We start from the raw sequence: 19,514 nt of genomic DNA, 5'->3' as shown, positions 1-19,514 counted from the left end.
ACCTCAAGGGAAAACAAATGTAGGAATGTGTTCCTAGATGCATATAATGTAAGGACCCGGACTTTTAGCATATTGTAGTAAGCCGGTGAGCCGTCGGCACGAGGGAGCTGGCACGTTCGTTGAGAGCTCGGGCAAGCGGATTCGCGAGGGTGGATGCACGTTAGAGTGCACGCGCTGGTAGATGAGTATGTGAAGAGCGCGTGGAGGTAAGGGCGCGGTTAAGCGCCGAAGAGCACAACGAACGCGCAAGAAAGCGCGAGTGGATGAAGCGTACAGATGAGCGTAGGCAGATGTGTGTGCACGATGAGTGCGCGGATGGGTGTGTGAGTGCGTGCGATGAGTGCGAGGATGGGCGAGTGTGCGCGATGAGAGTGTGGATGGTTAAGTGTGCTATTGAGTGCGAGAGAGTGCGATTGGTTGAACGTGCAGTTGGGCGTGGGTTGATGAGCGCGTAGTTGTGCGTTGGTAGTGTATAGTAGTTTAGGGAGTTTCTTCTCTCTCATGTTTTCTCTCTCCCCCTATGTGTCAAGTGGCAAAGGCCTACTGTACCAACAATGATGCTTGTCTCCCATGCTTGCTGAGCCCATATTAATGATGTCCCCCATGCTGACCCTTCTCTCTCTCTTTTTGCATACCACTTGTTATTTGTGTGATGCCACTTGTCCCATGTTGCCACCACTTGTCTATTACATGCTGACACTATATGTGATTATTTATATACCTCATCACCCATGAAATAGCGCTTCTATCTCTCACACACATTCACCTCTCCTCCCTTTGTCATTTGACGTCTCCAAGCCTTGTCCCTTAAGTTTGGACCTTAGCCATTGGAGCTAGGCAGTCAAGGTGAAGTTGGAGGAAGACTTTAGAATTTTATTTGCAGTAGGTAAGTAGATCTAGTTTCCATGTTTTCCTATTTTTATTTGATACATGCTATTTAGATCATCAAAGTGTGAAGTCCAAGCATGAATATGGATGTGATGGTAAATATATGTGTCAATGTATGACATTGAGATCTGGCTAGAGTGTGCTCTGTATTTTCCAAAACTGTGACTCTTATTCGTGTGATAGGTAGAATATTGAAGATATCTATGTTGATTATGAACTTTGGTGGGAAAGACCACCTGTGAATCTATTTCAAGATGGAAAAGACCTTGTTTTAATATCTATTTTAGTTTGGATGTAATTAGTCATTTTATGAAGTTTGTCAAAACTGTGAAATGGAATTCCAGGGATTTTACGTACTTTTGTGTGGGGCTTTTCACATGCCAAAACATATCATAATGATGTCAAACCAATTCCAAGGATTTTATGTATTTTTGTATGGGGCTTTTCACTTATTAAAACATATCATAATGAGGTCAAACCATTTCTAAATGAAATATTCATGAGTCTATTTTAAAGACTGTTTTGGAATAGAGATGAAATTCCATGTAGTTTAAAAGTTATACCCGTTTTTATATTAAGATGTCGCCCTGTGTTTTCTTTTGTAAAGACTGGAGTTTTCCAGAATGGTTGCGTTTTGTGTGGAACTGCTAACTAGCGAAACTATATCAGAATAAGATCAAAAAACTTATGAATGAAAGATTTATTAGTCTATTTTAAAAATGATTTTAAAAGCATGTTAAAATTTAATGTATTTTGAAAGTTATGCCAAATTTCTATGAGTATGCCACATTGTGTTTTCAGTTGTAAAGATTGGAGGTTTTCAAAACAGTTACGTGTTTTGTGTGGAACTGTTAACTGGTGAAAATATATTAGAATGAGCTCAAACCACTTCTGAATGAAAGATATATAAGTCTATTTTAAAAATGGTTTTGAAAGCATGTTAAAATTCAATGTATTTTGAAAGTTATGCCTAATTTCTATGAGTATATCATACTGTGTTTTCTATTGCAAAGACATGAACTTTATCCAAAGAACACCAATCAGTTTGATGAGCTTTAAGCCAAATTTTGGGGTTTTCCCCATTACGAAAGTTATGTTTTTATGAGCCAAGTTTGTCATAAAAGTGATCTCAGATTCAATAGTGAATCTCCCAATACGCCTTTAGAAGTGGACTGTGCTCACTGTGAACAATCAGAAAATTGTATGATGATGTCTTTTGAGTTAATGGGCCTGGTGATATGATTTCATGTATGAATTGCTGATGTTTTATATAAGCTTGTAAAGTGTTGCTAATGAGAAATGAGTGCATGATATGCCCTATAATGATATGAATGCACGTAATATGACATGCCCTACTATGATATGAATGCATGATAATGAGTTATGCTCTGCTTTGATATGGAAGCATGATTATGATGTATGCCCTGTTGTGATGTGAATGCATGATTTTGAGACATGGTCAGTGATATGTGTGCATGATTTTGATACATGTTCAGTGATGTGTGTGCATGATTTTGATACATGCTCAGTGATATGTATCCATGACTTTGAGACATGCTCAGTTATATGTGTACATGATTCTAAGATAAGTGCTATGTGACAAGTGCTATGTGATATGTGCTATGTGATAAGTGTTATGTGACAAGTGCTAGGTGTTATGTGTTATGTGATAAGCACTATCTGATTAGACCTGCGTCGTCAGCTATATGATAAGAGTTATGTGACAAGACCTGTGTGGTCAAGTATGTGATAAATGTTATGTGATGCCTTGGCATGCTTTGCTTAGTCATGATATGAATGCATGATATTAAGATATGTTTTTATAATGAGAATACATGATGAGAACTTATGTGGGAGCATGAACTTGCACCATGATGAGATGTGATATGGGAGCATGGACTTGCATTACGATGAGATATGATGTGTTGGCATGGACTTGTCACACGATGTATGATATAATGTGTAATCATAATGCGATAAGACTTGTTTATGAACTAGTAAATGTGTATGGTTGTATTAAGATGTACTTGTGATGTAATGAACGTTTATAAAATAGTGAATGTTTATGAAATATTTAATGTATATGTTGTAATAGGACATGCACATGAAATGAAAGTATGCTCTATTATGAAGTGAAACTATGCTCCGCTGTGATAAGGATGCAGGTTGTAAGACTTGCTCAATTATACATGAATGTGTGATATATCATATAATATTTGATATATGAATTGTGATTGTTCCACCATGAAAGGAAGCATTTATGATATATTGCCAAATAAAATGTTATACATTGTTTCAAGTTACTTAAACTTGCTTAAATCTGAAGTATGAATATGAGTTATTGTATGTAGGAAGGGATGCATGGTGCTTTGATCTATTTATTGGGCTTTATAGCTCATTCCATTATTTTTTTATCTATATAGAGTGATAGTTCGCAGGTGGAAGGTGAATGGTTTGGTGGTGCAGTCGACGGTTCAAGCCCTGAGCTTGACGATGACACCTTTTCTGATTGTATGTTTTGTTGGCAGTTTGGCCATATAGTTGTTAGAATTTTGATGTTCTGTAATGTTTTTGGGCCGTAGGAGCTTTTGACACATTTGTTATACTTTGGAGCTTAATGATGGTTTGGAATTATTTGTTCGGCTTTTTAGGTGGTTGTATGTATTTGGTGTTTTGCTTTCTTTCGTTATTTGCATTTTATAAAGGGTTGAGCCACTTCGACTTGAGTGGCGCTCGCAACCTCATGATCATGGTCTCGCACCTTGTTGCCTTCCGACTAGTAAAAAAAAGAGGGGCAAGAGGTGGGATCGTGACAGTTATGGTATCAAAGCAGCCAAGATATGATGCTTAGCCTAAAGAGTCTTAGAAGTGTCCTTTAAATAACTCTTGTTTGGGTTAGTGAATATGTGTTCCTGTCTTAGGTTAAGATAATAAGAACTCGTGCGAATGAGGCTAGTCCCAGTAATGGGAACACCGAGACAGTTGGGGAATTCATTAAGACCTTAGGGGCTATGACTCAGATAATGAATGACCATATGCCGACCCTAGCTGCCCCTGGCCTAGGGCATAATGATAGTTGTCTAATAGAGAAGTTTTAGAGGTTTGGGCCCCCAGCCTTTTCAGGGCATGGCAAAGTTGAGAGAGCCGATTGGTGGATGATGCAAGTTGAAAAGACCTTTGGAGTCTTATAGTGAACAGATGAGCAAACGTTGAGGCTGGGTACCTTCATGATAGAAGGGGATGTCGAAAATTGGTGCGTTCCGTCCGGCATGCCTGGGAAGAAGTAAAGACGGTACCTACTTGGGGAGGATTCTTAGGGGCCTTTAACAAAAAGTATTTCCTTGACTCGGTAAAAGAAATGAAGGAGGTTGAGTTCATAGAATTGCAGCAAGGGAGGCTGACTGTTGATCAATATGCAGCTAAGTTCTCAGAGGTATCCCGATACGCACCGCATATTATCAACACGGAGGCTAGGAACGCAAGCAAGTTTGAGAGGGGCTTGCGGCCTGATATCAGAGGAAGAGTTTTGTCGACCAGTCTTAAGGCCTTCTCGCAATTGGTGGATTTGGCCAGGAAGGTGGAAAAAGACTGAGGAAGGAGAAGCGAATGACAGGGCCTCTTCCCTCTAGAGGTCTGCGAGAAAAAGGAAATCAAAGGAATGATAAGACCCAAAAGACCTCCCAAGGCGACATCAAGGAAAGTCAGCTCGTGCATTGTACCGCTTGTGGGAGGCAGGGCCGTGTAGCTTCCGAATGCTGGTTGAAGACGAAAGCATGTTACAAGTGTGGCAAGTCATGCCACTTGACGAGAGACTGCCCGATTGTGCTTAAATTGTGTGCTACTGATTTGGGGATCCTATGTAGATCCTTTTAGTATGATAACTGTGTGGAGCTTTGCTTGAGGGGTATGTCATATCCTATCTAGTGAGACCTAATACGTGCCCTATAATTGAAGTGATAAGTGTTTATGTTGTGACTCGTGTGGTTAACCTTGCAATGAGTAAAATGTGATGTGTGAAACATGGTATGAATGTAGCCTACTTAGGGCCTAACCTTGTGATAGTTAGGTACCTGCTTTGAGCGTATTGCATGGCCTGACTATGTGATGATAGTAAGGTGCCTACTTTGAGCGTATTGTAGGGCCTGACCTTATGATAGTTAGGTGCCTGGTTTGAGCATATTGCAGGGCCTAGCTTTGTGATGATGGTAAGGTGCTTCCTTTGAGTGTATTGTAAGGCCCGACCTTATGATAGTTAGGTGTCTGCTTTAAGTGTGTTGTAGGGCCTGGTTTTGTGATTAGTGATGTGTCTACTTTGAGTATATTGTAGGGTAGGGCCTGACTATGTGATTGATAAAACGAGGTGTCTGTTTTGAGCGTATTGTAGGGCCTAGCATTGTGATTTGTGAGGTGCCTGTTTTGAGCTTATTACAGGGCCTAACTTTGTGATTGATGCTAGTGAGGCGTCTAATTTGAGCGTATTTGCAGGGCCTAACTTGGTGATTGATACTTGTAAGGTGCCTACTTTGAGCGTAATGTAGGACCGTGGTTTGTGATTCTATGGTACATACTTTGAGCGTATTGCATGACCACAATTCAAATTGTAGGGTGCCTGCTTTGAGTGTATTGTAAGACCTCACTATGTGACTGATATTGATAGAAAGCTTGCTTTGAGCGTATTGCAGGACATGACTCTATGACTCTGTGATTCGGTGGTGTGTGTTTTTCAGTATATTGCATGATTAATGCTTGTAAGGTGCCGCTTTGTGAGTATTGCTGGACTTTAGTCAGCTGGTAGTCGCTGTTGAGATTGCTTAAAGCTGAATGGCTTGATTTGATATATGCTTGTCAACTTGTTACTGATAGTTGGATGGGCTTAATGATTAGTGCATGACATTGTGTGTGAGATATGAAGTATAGACTAAGTGATGCTGAAGATAAGCCTATAAACAAATGTATGAGACAGTAGTGGATGTGTGGGTGCCCTCCCCTGCTGGTTGGATTTCATATGTATGATTTTGGAAAGAAAATCCTGTTTAAGGGGGGGATGATGTAAGGACCCGGATATTTTCGGCATATTATAGTACAACGGTGAGCTGTCGATACGAGGGAGCTGGCATGCGCACCGAGAGCACGGGTAGGCAGATACGGGCGGGTGGATGCACTTTAGAGTGCACGCGCAGGTAGATGAGTCCACGAAGAGCACGTGGAGGTACGAACGGCACCGATGAGCACAACGAACGCGTGAGAAAGCACGGGCGATGAAGCGTGCAGTTGAGTGCGGGTAGATGTGTGCGCACGATGAATGCGCGGATGGGTGTGTATGCCCGATGGGTGCGCGGATGGGCGAGTGCACGTGATGAGCGTGCGGATGGTTAAGTGTGATATAGAGTGTGAGAAAGCATCGGTGGTTGAACGCACAATTGGGCGTGAGTGGCTGGACGCGAGGTGAGGGCATGGGTGGCTGGACGTGTGTTGAGGGCATGGGTTGATAGGCACGGGTTGATAAGCGTGTGGTATATAGCAGTCTAGGGAGTTTATTCTCGCTCTTTTCTCTTTCCCCCTGTGTGCCAAGTGGCAAATGATTGTTGTATCAACAATGATGCTTGTCTCCCATGCTTGCTGAGCCCATAATAATGATGTCCCCCATAGTTGCCCTTCTCTCTCTCCTCTTGCATACCACTTGTTAGTTGTGTGATGTCACTTGCCGTATGCTGCCACCACTTGTCCATTACATGCTGCCACTATATGTAATTATTTGTACACTTCACCACCCATGAAATGGGGTTTCTATCTCATACACGTTCACCTCTCATCCCTTTGTCATTCGACCTCTTCAAGGCTTGTCCCTTAAGCTTCGACCTTAGCCATTGGAGTTGGGCAGACAAGGTGAAGTTAGAGGAAGACTTTGGAGTTTCATTTGTAGTAGGTAAGTAGATCTAGCTTCCATGTTTTCCCACTTTTGTTTGATGCATGTTATTTAAATCATCAAAGTGTGAAGTTCAAGCATGAATATGGATGTGATGGTAAATATATGTGTGAATGTATGACATTGACATCTAGCTGGAATGTGCTCTGTATTTTCCAGAACTGTGATTCTTATTCGTGTGATAGGTAGAGTATTGAAGATATATATGTTGATTATGAACTTTAGTGGGAAAGAACCCATGTGAATCTATTTTAAGTTGAAAAAGACCTTGTTTTAATATCTATTTTAGTTTGAATGTAATTAGTCATTTTCTAACGTATGTCAAAACTGTGAAATAGAATTCCAAGGATTTGATATATTCTAGTGTGGGGCTTTTCACTGACCAAAACATATCATAACGAGGTCGAACCACTTCTAAATGAAAGATTTATGAGTCTATTTTAAAAGTTGGTCTGGAATCGAGATGAAATTTTATGTAGTTTGAAAGTTATACTCATTTTTATATTAAGATGTCGCCCTGTGTTTTCTTCTGTAAAGACTAGAGAACGGGTTACGTGTATTGTGTGAAACTGTTAAGTAATGAAATTATATCAGAATGAGGTCAAACCACTTCCGAATAAAAATTTATGAGTCTATTTTAAAAATGGTTTTCAAACCAATTCAATGTATTTCGAAAGTTATGCTCAATTTCTATGAGTATGTCATACTATGTTTTCTGTTGCAAAGATATGAACTTTATCAAAAGAACATCAACCAGTTTGATGAGCTTTAACCCAAATTTTGGGGTTATCCCCTTCACAAAAGTTGTTTTTATGAGCCAAGTTTGTCATAAAAGTGATCTCATATCCAAATAGATTTTGAATCTCCCAATACGCCTTTAGAAGTGGACTGTCCTCACTGTGAAAAACCAGAAAATTGTATGATGATGTCTTTTAAGTTAATGGGCCTGGTGATATGATTTCATATATGAATTGCTGATGTTTTATATAAGCTTGGAAAGTGTTGCTAATGAGAAATGAGTGCATGATATGCCCTATTATGATATGAATGCACGTAGTATGACATGCCCTACGATGATATGAATGCATGATAATGAGTTATGCTCTGCTTTGATATGGAAGCATGATTATGATGTATGCCCTGTTGTGATGTGAATGCATGATTTTGAGACATGGTCAAGGTTATGTGTGCATGATTTTGATACATGTTCAGTGATGTGCATGATTTTAATATATGCTCAGTGATATGTATCCATGACTTTGAGACATGCTCAATTATATGTGTAAATGATTATAAGATAAGTGCTATGTAATATGTGCTATGTGATAAGCGCAATGTGATTAGACCTGCGTGGTCAGCTATATGATAAGAGCTATTGATAAGACCTGTGCGGTCAGTTATGTGATACATATAATGTGATGCCTTGGCATGCTTTGCTTAATCATGATATGAATGCATGATATTAAGATATGTTTTTATGCTGAGAATACATGATGAGAACTTATGTGGGAGCATGGACTTGCACCACGATGAGATGTGATATGGGAGCATGGACTTGTGTCACGATGAGATATGGTGTGTGGGTATGGACTTGCCACCCACTGTGTGATATAATGTGTAATCATAATGTGAGAAGACCTGTTTATGAACTAGTAAATGTGTATGGTTGTATTAAGACGTACTTGTGATGCAATGAATGTTTACGAAATAGTGAATATTTATGAAATATTGAATGTGCATGTTGTAATAGGACATGCTATGAAATGAAAGTATGCTCTATTATGAAGTGAAAGTATGCTCCGTTGTGATAATGCAGGTTGTACGCCTTGCTTAGTTATACGTGAATGTGTGATATTGAGAAATACGTAGTTATGATAAATTGTGATGATACTCATGAAGGAAAGGTTCGCTGAACTGCTAATTCATATAATATTTGATAACTCAATTGTGAATGTTCCACCATGAAAAGAAGCACTTATGATATATTGCCAAATAAAATGTAATACATGGTTTTAGGTTACTTAGACTTGTTTAGATCTGGAGTATGAATATGAGATATTGTATGTAGGCATGGATGCATGGTGCTTTGATCTACTTACTGGGCTTTATAACTCATTCCATTATTTTTTCTGTCTATGTAGAGTGATAGCTCGTAGGTGGAAGGCGAGTGGTTTGGTGGTGCAGTCGACGGCTGGAGCCCTAAGCTTGACGATGACGCCTTTTCTGATTGTATGTTTTGTTGGCAGTTTGGCTATATAGTTGTTAGGATTTTGATGATATGTAATGTTTTTGGGCCGTAGGAGCCTTGGACACATTTTTTATACTTTGGAGCTTTAATGATGATTTGGAATTAATTGTCCGGCTTTTTGGGTGGTTGTATGTGTTTGGTGTTTTGCTTTCTTTCATCATTTGCACTGATTACCGTTCTTAAGCCACTCCGACCTGAGTAGCGTTCGCAACCTCATGATCACGGTCCTGCACCCTGTTGTCCTCCAGCTAGTAAAAAAAAACAAGAGGGGCAAGAGGTTGGGTCGTGACATATAATGCCATTTCCTAACTTAAAATACCTCTAAGCAAAAAATTACTATATTGAGGAAAATTGGTATCTAGTGTCCAAATGTGTTAAGAGAATACTCCACAAGTTAAAGAAAAGTCAAACTTGGAAGTTGAGATATTGGTATGTCCTTTTCAAATGTGGTTCCCTTCTAAAAATCCATCCTAGAGTAGAATTTTGGATCGACAATTTCACGGATCCATGTCAACCATAATAATCATGAATCTAAAAAAAAATAACCAATTTTGAATCTAAAAGTAAGTGGTTTTAAACTTTGTTTTTGGACCATTGGTTTTAGTTATTTGCATGCTATCATATCTAAGCTATTATTCTAGCTACATAATCATGGATTTGAAGCAGACAACGTTGTCTTGGTATACTTTTCATGTGCTAAATACATATCTAAGATATATTTTTGGAAGGGGGTGAATTTCGAAGAGGGTTGTCCCTTTCCATTACTTAAAGAACAAGGTTTGCCAACTCATCTATTTAAATGAGTCATTTCTCCAAAATTTATTTCAAAGATGAATTTTGGACTCAAAATTTGAAGGAATGAGAATCTCAAACCATGATAAGTACCAACCTTAAAAAAAAAAATTTAATTAAAAAATAACTTTTTGGCATTTTTGCGAGGCTAACATTTTTTAACATATGTTAAATGCGTCTGGAGCCGCTATTGTAAAAGTACCTCCCCTGACGCACAAATTACTTTTCCTTGCCTAAAAAATTAGAACTAGCTAATTGCACGTGCGTTGTGCAATGCTTGAAAAGTAACTTAATATAATAAACTAATATTGTTTTTATTTTATTTATAATTCTTATCTATTTTGTTATTTTATTTAAAAATTCATACTGTTGCGTTTCTTAGTTTTAGTAGGCATAGTTATGCTTTTTAAATTTTTTTCTAAACTTTCTTTTATGCTCCACTCATATTCCTTCTTCATAGATTTTTTTTTATTTAATTAAAATTTGGATAAAACGTAATAAATATTTTTAAAGGGCAAAGAACACATTTTTCATTGGCAACTATATAATTGGATTACTAAAAGGGATGGGGCCATGGTGGTAGCATCCCCAAACCCAGTTACCATATCATGGTATCTATTCCTACACCTCCAATTAATACCGTCAAAATATAACTCCCCAATCTAATGAAGAAATATGTAGGGGTCTGTCTTTACCCAAAAAAAACAAAAAAAAATATATAATTGGATTACTTACCTAAAAAAAACTATATAATTGGATTTATATAATTAAAATGGTTTTTTAAGTAAGGATTGTATACAATGTATGATGTAAATTTGGTCTATTGCGGTGTGTCATTACTCCACAATAGACTCTAAGAAAAGTTTTCTCAAACTTCAAGTGCGACTAGTATAGTACATCCTAGTTGTTAAGTTTCACATCTGATTGATAAGGGTGAGCTTTTTGTACCAACTATAAACAATCTTCTTGTATGTTTTTCGTTTAAGTAAAGTGATTTTAGGGGTTAAAATCTTAGAGAGGAATAGAAAAAGGGAGATTTTGGAATTTTGAGGGAAAAATAAGAACCATGAAAAAACTTAAAAAGTGGCATTCCGACTATAGCAATGGATTGGTTACTTTGTAAAATTCCTTTATGTGGACACACCCTACTTTGGTCAAGGGACCTTTTATGGCACCCACAGCCCCAAACCATAGAGTCCCTAACATAAAATTTAGCATTTCAACCTACCTAAAACCTCCCCTTAGCCATGCCTAAAAAACATAGGAAACTACCTCGTGCACCAACCTGATATGACGTCCTAATATTGTGGATTCATCAAAACTCATTCAAATTAGGCCAAACTTGGTTTTATTCGTAGATGAGGTCATAAGTTTACAAATAATCCAAATAATCACTCAAATATGATGCACGATCTAGAAGTTATGACCAAAATCAAATTGTCCACCCCATGATCAGTCGTGCATGTGAATTAGGTCCAATCCCAATGTCCATTTTCACCCAGTTTTTCCAAGATGCCTCCCTGGATGAGACGCTACCAAAGTCATGTGTGATCCACTTAGGCTTGCACCCCAAGAAATCGCTCAAAACCCTATGGAAATGCCCAAATTGATTGTCCGCCCCCTATGTTGCACAACCCCATTGGTAGGAAAAATGGATAGGGGATAGACCTTTAAAAGTCCAGCTTCCAAATTTATTTGACAAAATGACTGCAAAAAGTAAAATGGTGAAATGGATGGTTGAAGGGAAATGTTTGTGTACCAACTAGTATAGAAGGTGCACATATTGAAGAGTTAATGAAACTGTTACTGGTAAATATATATAATGTCTAGCACTATTACAACATCACTACCACTATCCAGATGTGAAAGATAAGGTAATATGGGAGACGAGTAAAAAAAGTATGTTCACTATGGGCTTTATACAAGCTGTCATTTGATGACCGAAATAGATGGAGAGATCCTATGTGAGCAAGGATCTGAATTAGCTACACCAATGAAGGTCAGGGCCTTTATATGGATATTGTCTTTGAGGAAGATTCTAACTGTCAAGGAAAAGAGGCAATATATTGCCGAATATTATGTGTAAAATAGATGAGGAAACAGCAGATCATATGTTTCTTCATTGCAATTATGCAAGAACAACTTGGAAATGGTTTTTAGAGTGGATGGGAATGCAATCTATGATACCATTACAAGTTAATATGATATTCTCGCATTAGACGTTAGAAGGTGTTGAAAAAAAGGGAAAATATTTTGAAAAATAGCTAAATCAACAATACTTCGGGAACTATGGGAGGTGGGAACTATGGGAGGAAAGGAGTAGAGGGTGTTTTGAAGGTGTAATTAAGAGGAGTCATGAACTTTGTGAGAAGAATAGGGTGATTGTTGCAGAATGGTTATCTATAAGTGCATGTTTGGTTCGTATGAAAATGATTTTTAAGAAATTATTTTCTTTGCAAATAACTAATTTCTCACAGTTTGGTTTGTCATAAGAGTAAGCAATCTTTTTACCTATGAAATTAATTTTCATAAAAAAGTGTCCAAAATCTAAGAAATTGGAATCATACCTATGTAGTTATGATTCCAATTTGTTTCAAAATAACTTCTAGTAGGGGTGTAAGACTGGGCTAGCTCAAGGCTTGGCAAAGCCCGAAAATACTTTGGCCGGAAAATTTCACCCTGCCCCCAAATATGTACTATCAAAGCCTGGCCCAGCCCAACCCAACCCAAAAAGAATATATTGGGTATGGCTCGTCCCGACCCATTAAGAAGTCCCCCCCCCCCCCCCTTTTTATTTATTTTTTTATTTCACTCATCAAACTTTTCCTGTTCACAGTAAGGCAAAAAAAATTTTCAAAATTTTTTTAAAAATATTGACTTTCTAGAGAGAGAAAGAGATATTGGGTTTTAGAGAGAAGAGAGATTGGGATTTTAGAGAGAGAAAGAGAAATTGGTTTCTAAAGAGAGATAATGAGTTTTTAGATCTCTAGGAGAGATTAAGTTTTTAGAGAGAATAAGATTGATTTCTAGAGAGAGAATGAGATTGATTGGGTTTCTAAAGAGAGAAAGATATTGATTACTAGAGAGCGGAAAAGTGATTTCTAGAGAGAGAGAGGTCTTGGATTTCTAGAGAGAAAAAGAGATATTGGGTTTCTAGAGAGAGAGGAGTTTTAGATAGAATAAAAGAGATTGAGTTTCTAGAGAGAGAAAATGGGTTTTTAGAGAGAGAAAGAGAGATTGGGTTTTTAAAGAGAGAATGGGTTTAGAGAGAGCAAGAGAGATTGAGTTTCTAGAGAGAGAATAGGTTTTTAGAGAGAGATTAGTTCTAGAGAGAATGAATTGTTAGAGAAATAGATATTGGGTTTCTAGAAAGAGAAAGAGAATGGGTTTTCAGAGAGAGATTTTAGATTTTTAGAGAGAGAAATAGATAATGGGATTTACGATAGAGAAAAAAAATTGAGTTTGTAGAGAGAGGGTGGGTTTGTATAGAGAGGGTGGGTTTTTAGAGAGAGAAAGAGACATTGGATTCTAGAGCGAGAGGATGGGTTTTAGAGAGAGATTGATTTTCTAGAGAGATAATAGTTTTTAGAGAGAGAGATTGTTTTTTAGAGAGAGAAAGAGAGAATGTGTTTTTAAAAAGAGAAATAGATATTGGATTTCTAGAGAGAGAACGAGAGAATGGGTTCTTAGAAAGAGAAAGACAATAGATTTCTAGAGGGAGAGAGTGGGTTTTAGAAAGAGAAAGAAAGATTGGATTTAGAGAGGGAAAGAGAGATTGGGTTTAGAGAGCGATGGTTTCTAGAGAGAGAATTGGTTTTTAGAGAGAGAAACATATATTGGATTTCTAGAGCAAGATAATGAATTTTTAGAGAGAGAAAGAGAGATTGAGTTTCTAGAGAGAGATTGGTTTTTTCGAGTGAAAATAGGTTTTTAGAGAGAAAAAAAATGAGGTTTTAGAGAGAATAAGTTTTTAAATAGAGAAAGAGAAAATGAGTTTTTAGAAAGAGAAAGAGAGATTGGGTTTTTAGAGAGAATCAATTTTTATAGAGAGAAAGAGAGATTGAGTTTTTAGAGAGGGAAAGAGAAAATGGAATATTAGAGAGAGAAAGAGAGGATTTCTAGAGAGAGAATAGTTTTTTTGAGAGAAAGATTAGGTTTTTATACGAGAGAAAGAGATAATGGGTTTTTAGAAAGAGAAAGAGAGATTGGGTTTCTAGACAGAGTGGGTTTTTAGAGAGAGAAAATTGATGGATTTTTAGAAAGGGCAAGGAAGATTGGGTTTCTACAGAGAGATAATAGGTTTTTAGATAGAGAAAGAAAGATTAGGTTTCTAGAGAGAGGATGGGTTTTAGAGAGAGCGATTGGATTTCTAGAGAGAGAAAATGGCTTACATTCCAGATTTCAGGAAGGTAGATTCCCCAATAAGATACCAAACGAAAGAAAACAACTTTATAGGAAATCTAAATAGTATTACCAAACATGAGAAAAAAAAAAAAAAAAGTGAAATCTAAATCTAAGAATACGATTTCCTAAGAAATTAATTTCCTACAAGAAAACTATTTCACATGAATCAAACGTGCCCTAATAGAAGAGTGGTGGGGTGTTTTTCAAATTGCTCTTATGTTCAATGCTCATGTTTTATTCAAGGACAGAGCTGTAAAAAATCTAGGTGTGGGAGTGTGGGAAGCACCCTTAGAAGGTTGGATTAACCTTAATTTTGATGGGAGTTCATTTGGGAACCCTGGACAAATTGGAATAGGTAGTAGCATTATTAAAGATAACAAAAGATTGGTGTTGAAGAAATACCATGGTCCAATGGGCTTGTCAATGGCTAATGAGGCTTAGCTTAGGTCTGTTCTTCAAGGGGTCTGTTCTTCAAGTAGTGAAGTTGGTAGAGAATTTAATATAAAGTTGCTATAGAAGGTGATTCAATTAATGTAATAAAATGGATTAAAAGGTCCTTGGTTCATTAGTGGACTGGTAAGGGAGTTGGACCTTTTCCCTGTCATTTTCGGGTCAAGAACCCTAGCTTTTGCCCACTTGACCACTTTTGTCACTTTTGATCCTTGAAACCCGAATCTCATATCCCTCGTATCCCTCTAAACCCTGCAACTCGATTGAAATCTATTTAGCTTTGGCTCAATCTTTCTAAACCCTCAAGCAAGTCAAAAAAATTAAAATTTAGACCAGTCTCTGACTCTATTCTCATCAAAGGGTAGGAGTACAAATCTCCACTGACTTACCTATTTATTTGTTAAAACCAATGGTTTAAAAACCGGATCGGTGACCCGGATCGGGCTTTTCAAAAACAGATCCGGATCGGCGAATCGGCGATCCGGATCGGAATCGGGTTAATCGGTCAGAATAAAGCTTCAAAAAAATCCGAAAAAATTATTAAAATTCATTATAAATATTGTTTTTTAGGAATTCAATAAAAAATGAGGGTACTCCATTAAGAATTTTCATGTTTTTGAATGAATATGCGAATATTGATATGTTCTTCCCGTGCATGAACCGCCATTCAACATTTAATTTACATCACACAAAAGGATAAACATAGAATTATCATGGAATAAGTATATCAGCATACATGGACTACAATAAAGCATAAAATTAGTAATATACGATCTAAATTAAGATGTAAAAAGTTTAAATTAACCTGACAGTTCAAAAAGAAAAATAATCACCATATGTAATGATAATATGTTGCGGTAGTTCATGTAGTCATATTCGTTGTTATTTGTTATTGCAAAAGGACAATAATATTTTCGTACATATCAATTACAAACATTTAGAATAATACAAAATGCAAGCTCCAAACATGGCTACAACTCAATTATCAAGAACATACATTTTTTGCATTAAAAAATTAATAATAAAAACAGTTCTTCAAAGAGCCGGCTAACATCAGTCATTCCAACTAAAAAATCCATGAACAACAGATAAAAAAAATACAGTTTTGTATTGAAAATATAATAACATGCATTTTTTTGCATAAATAATCCATCAACATACAATTTTTTCAACAAAAACTTTAACAATAAAAATTTAAAATATGGTTTAATACCTCATGATAATTAAAACCTTGTCACGATTTTCACATCTTTTCGGAAAATCATCATTTTTCAAAAAATTCGATCATGGAAAAAAAAAAAAAAAATTTACAGCAAACTCAAACAATAAAAATTAAAAATTGGGTTTAAATGTTTAATACATCATGATAATCAAAACTTTATCACGATTTTCACATCTTTTCGAAAAATCATCATTTTTCAAAAAATTCGATCATGGATAAAAAGAAATTAAAAAAAAAAGTACAGCAAATTTTCAAAAAATTCGATCATAGATTAAAAAAAAAAATTAACAAATTTTCAAAAAGTTTGATCATGGATTAAAAAAAAAAATCATAAATTTTCTAAAAATTCGATCATGGATTACAAAAAATTCGATCATGGATTACAAAAAATTCGCTCATGGATTACATAAAATTCGATCATGGATTACATAAAATTCGATCATGGATTACAAAAAAAAAAAAAACATAAAAGAACAAAAAATTCGATCGTGGATTACAAGAACAGAAAAAAACAATTCGATCATATTACAAAAAATTCAATCATGGGTTACAAAAAAAAAAAAAACACAAAAAATTCGATCATGGATTACAAGTAAAAAAAACAAACATTTCGATCATGGATTACAAAAAAGTCGATCATGGATTACAGAAAATTCTATCATGGATTACAAAAAATTCGATCATGGATTACATAAAATTCGATCATGGATTACAACAAAGTCGATCATGGATTACAGAAAATTCTATCATGGATTACAAAAAATTCGATCATGGATTACATAAAATTCGATCATGGATTACAAAAAAAAAAAAAACATAAAAAAACAAAATATTCGATCGTGGATTACAAGAACAGAAAAAAGCAATTCGATCATATTACAAAAAATTCAATCATGGGTTACAAAAAAAAAAAAAACACAAAAAATTCGATCATGGATTACAAGTAAAAAAAACAAACATTTCGATCATGGATTACAAAAAAGTCGATCATGGATTACAGAAAATTCTATCATGGATTACAAAAAATTCGATCATGGATTACATAAAATTCGATCATGGATTACAAAAAAGTCGATCATGGATTACAGAAAATTCTATCATGGATTACAAAAAATTCGATCATGGATTACATAAAATTCGATCATGGATTACAAAAAAAAAAAAAACATAAAAAAACAAAAAATTCGATCGTGGATTACAAGAACAGAAAAAAACAATTCGATCATATTACAAAAAATTCAATCATGGGTTACAAAAAAAAAAAAAACACAAAAAATTCAATCATGGATTACAAGTAAAAAAAACAAACATTTCGATCATGGATTACAAAAAAGTCGATCATGGATTACAGAAAATTCTATCATGGATTACAAAAAATTCGATCATGGATTACATAAAATTCGATCATGGATTACAAAAAAGTCGATCATGGATTACAGAAAATTCTATCATGGATTACAAAAAATTCGTTCATGGATTACATAAAATTCGATCATGCATTACAAAAAAAAAAAACAAAAAATTCGATCGTGGATTACAAAAAAAGAAAAAAACAATTACATCATGGATAACAAAAAATTCAATCATTGATTACAAAAAACTCTATCATGGGTTACATAAAAAACAAAAAACAAAAAATTCGATCATGGATTACAAAAAAAAACAAACATTTCGATCATGGATTACAAAACATTCGATCATGGATTACAAAAAATTCTATCATGGGTTACAAAAATAAAAAATAAAAAATAAAATTCGATCATGGATTACAAGAAAAAAAAACAAACATTTTGATCATGGATTTCAAAAAATTCGATCATAGATTACAAAAAACTCTATCATGGGCTACACAAAAAAAAAAAAAAAAAAAAAAAAAAAATTGTTCTTCACAGAGTCATTTTACATAAGCGATTTTAACTCAAAAATTCACCTCCAAGTGAATAAATTACATCCAATTGATTATTTTTTCTGATAAACAACAATATAAGGAATCAAAAACCTAAATTTTTAACACATTATTTCAAATATATCATGAAAACAAAATCAAAAGGCGGAAAAAAAAAAAAAAAACAGTGGAATTTGGTTCCGCAGGCATCTCACTGTTCATATCAAATTTCTTGCTGTAATTGATCAGATTACGTAAAATTGAAAATTTTAAATCATACTAGACACAATAAAGATTAAAAACCCTAATTATTGAACTCATTTTGTTCAAAATATGCCGTGAAATAAATCAAATGGCGGAAAAAAAAAAAAACCCAAAGTTCTTACCTGTTTTTGTGAACCGAAGCCTTCAATCTCCAAAAAACTCTATTTTTCTCAACGATTATCACAAATTAGTAACAAAATCTTTTGATTCACAGCTTTAAGATCAATATGCCTACAAATTTTGAAAGATTCATGCCCTATTTGGCATGAAATTTCAGAAATGGCGAAAACCCTAAACCCCGAATTTTTCTTGATCCAAAAACAACCAATTTTTCCACCATTTAATCCTTGAAAAATCTGAATAAAGCTGTTTACAGCCTGAAAAACAGATCACATGCCGAAAAAAACAAAAAAAATGATCAAAAAATGACAAATTTGAAAAAATCCGTGAAGAACACTGTGCAACCCGTGTTCTTCACGGACTCGCCGATTCCGCACAGTGAATCGGCGAGTCACTGTGCGGAATCGTCCGGTTCTCTCTAGAACCGGACGATTCCCGGTTTTTGAACCGATCCGGTACCTTTTTCGTGAATTCCGAGTCGAACCGGGCGAATCCGGTTCGACTCGGCAATTTTTTAAACGCTGGTTAAAACAAAAAAAATCAAAACCTAGACCATACAGTACACCGGCTAAGCCCTAGACTACCGTGGTGCCTCTTCCCTCCAAACTCCCTCGAACCTCCCGTTACTCCTCTTCCCTCCAAACTCCCTCGAACCTCCGGTTACTCATCGAAATCAAGTGTCTCTGGCTTAGTGGAAATGGTCCTCTTTGACTAACTTGCTTTGACTCAAGCCCCAGCTCCAGGTGTTGAGACGACTCAGTAGGCTCGCTCTACTTTCTCTCAATTTTGTTTTATTTTCATTTTTTACTTTTTCTCTTTTCCAAACCTCTTTTCAAACCCCTCCCTTTCTTTTGCTATTATTAATTTTTTTTATAAATTTTCAAAAATTTGCTCTTGATTTTTGGCAACTTTTAGCGGGCACATCCAGTGGACCACAAAAGAGGAGACTATTCGTAATTTAATATAAAACTAGTATCACTTCCCTTTGATTTACATGGTTTACCTTTAGACATGGTTTACACTTAAAGGTATGCTTTGAAATTTCTACATAATTAAGTACGTCCTCAAAAAAAAAACAAAAAGTTGAAACTTTCCAAATTGCTTGCTCTTATTTAGTGCTGAAAATTCAAAACAATTTGCGGTATTTTAGCAATTTTATCCCAAAAAAAAAACTTAACCGAATGATGATTGGAGGTAAAATTGTCAAACTACCCCTCATTGTTATGATTTCACAACACCGAATAAGAATTTTTCAATATCTTTTTTGACAATATCTTTTTTGACGATGCACCTGATTGATATAAAATTTAAAAGT

The 19,514-nt window shown here is 35.7% G+C and overlaps 1 long non-coding RNA gene across 1 annotated transcript; it reads left to right on the top strand.

Moving 5' to 3' along the window:
- Positions 1-643: 643 nt before the first annotated feature.
- Positions 644-9,178, top strand: LOC148783534 (uncharacterized). The gene is made up of 2 exons (XR_016044494.1): positions 644-886; positions 8,956-9,178. It is a non-coding gene; the product is annotated as an uncharacterized LOC148783534 (long non-coding RNA).
- Positions 9,179-19,514: the final 10,336 nt, after the last annotated feature.

This window comes from Amborella trichopoda, chromosome 1 (genome assembly GCF_054954075.1).
Source record: "Amborella trichopoda isolate Santa Cruz 75 chromosome 1, AtrichopodaSantaCruz75HAP2 v2.0, whole genome shotgun sequence".
Taxonomy (NCBI): Eukaryota; Viridiplantae; Streptophyta; class Magnoliopsida; order Amborellales; family Amborellaceae; genus Amborella; species Amborella trichopoda.
The sequence above is the reverse complement of the archived record's forward strand: the minus strand, read 5'-3'. Positions and strand labels throughout refer to the sequence as shown.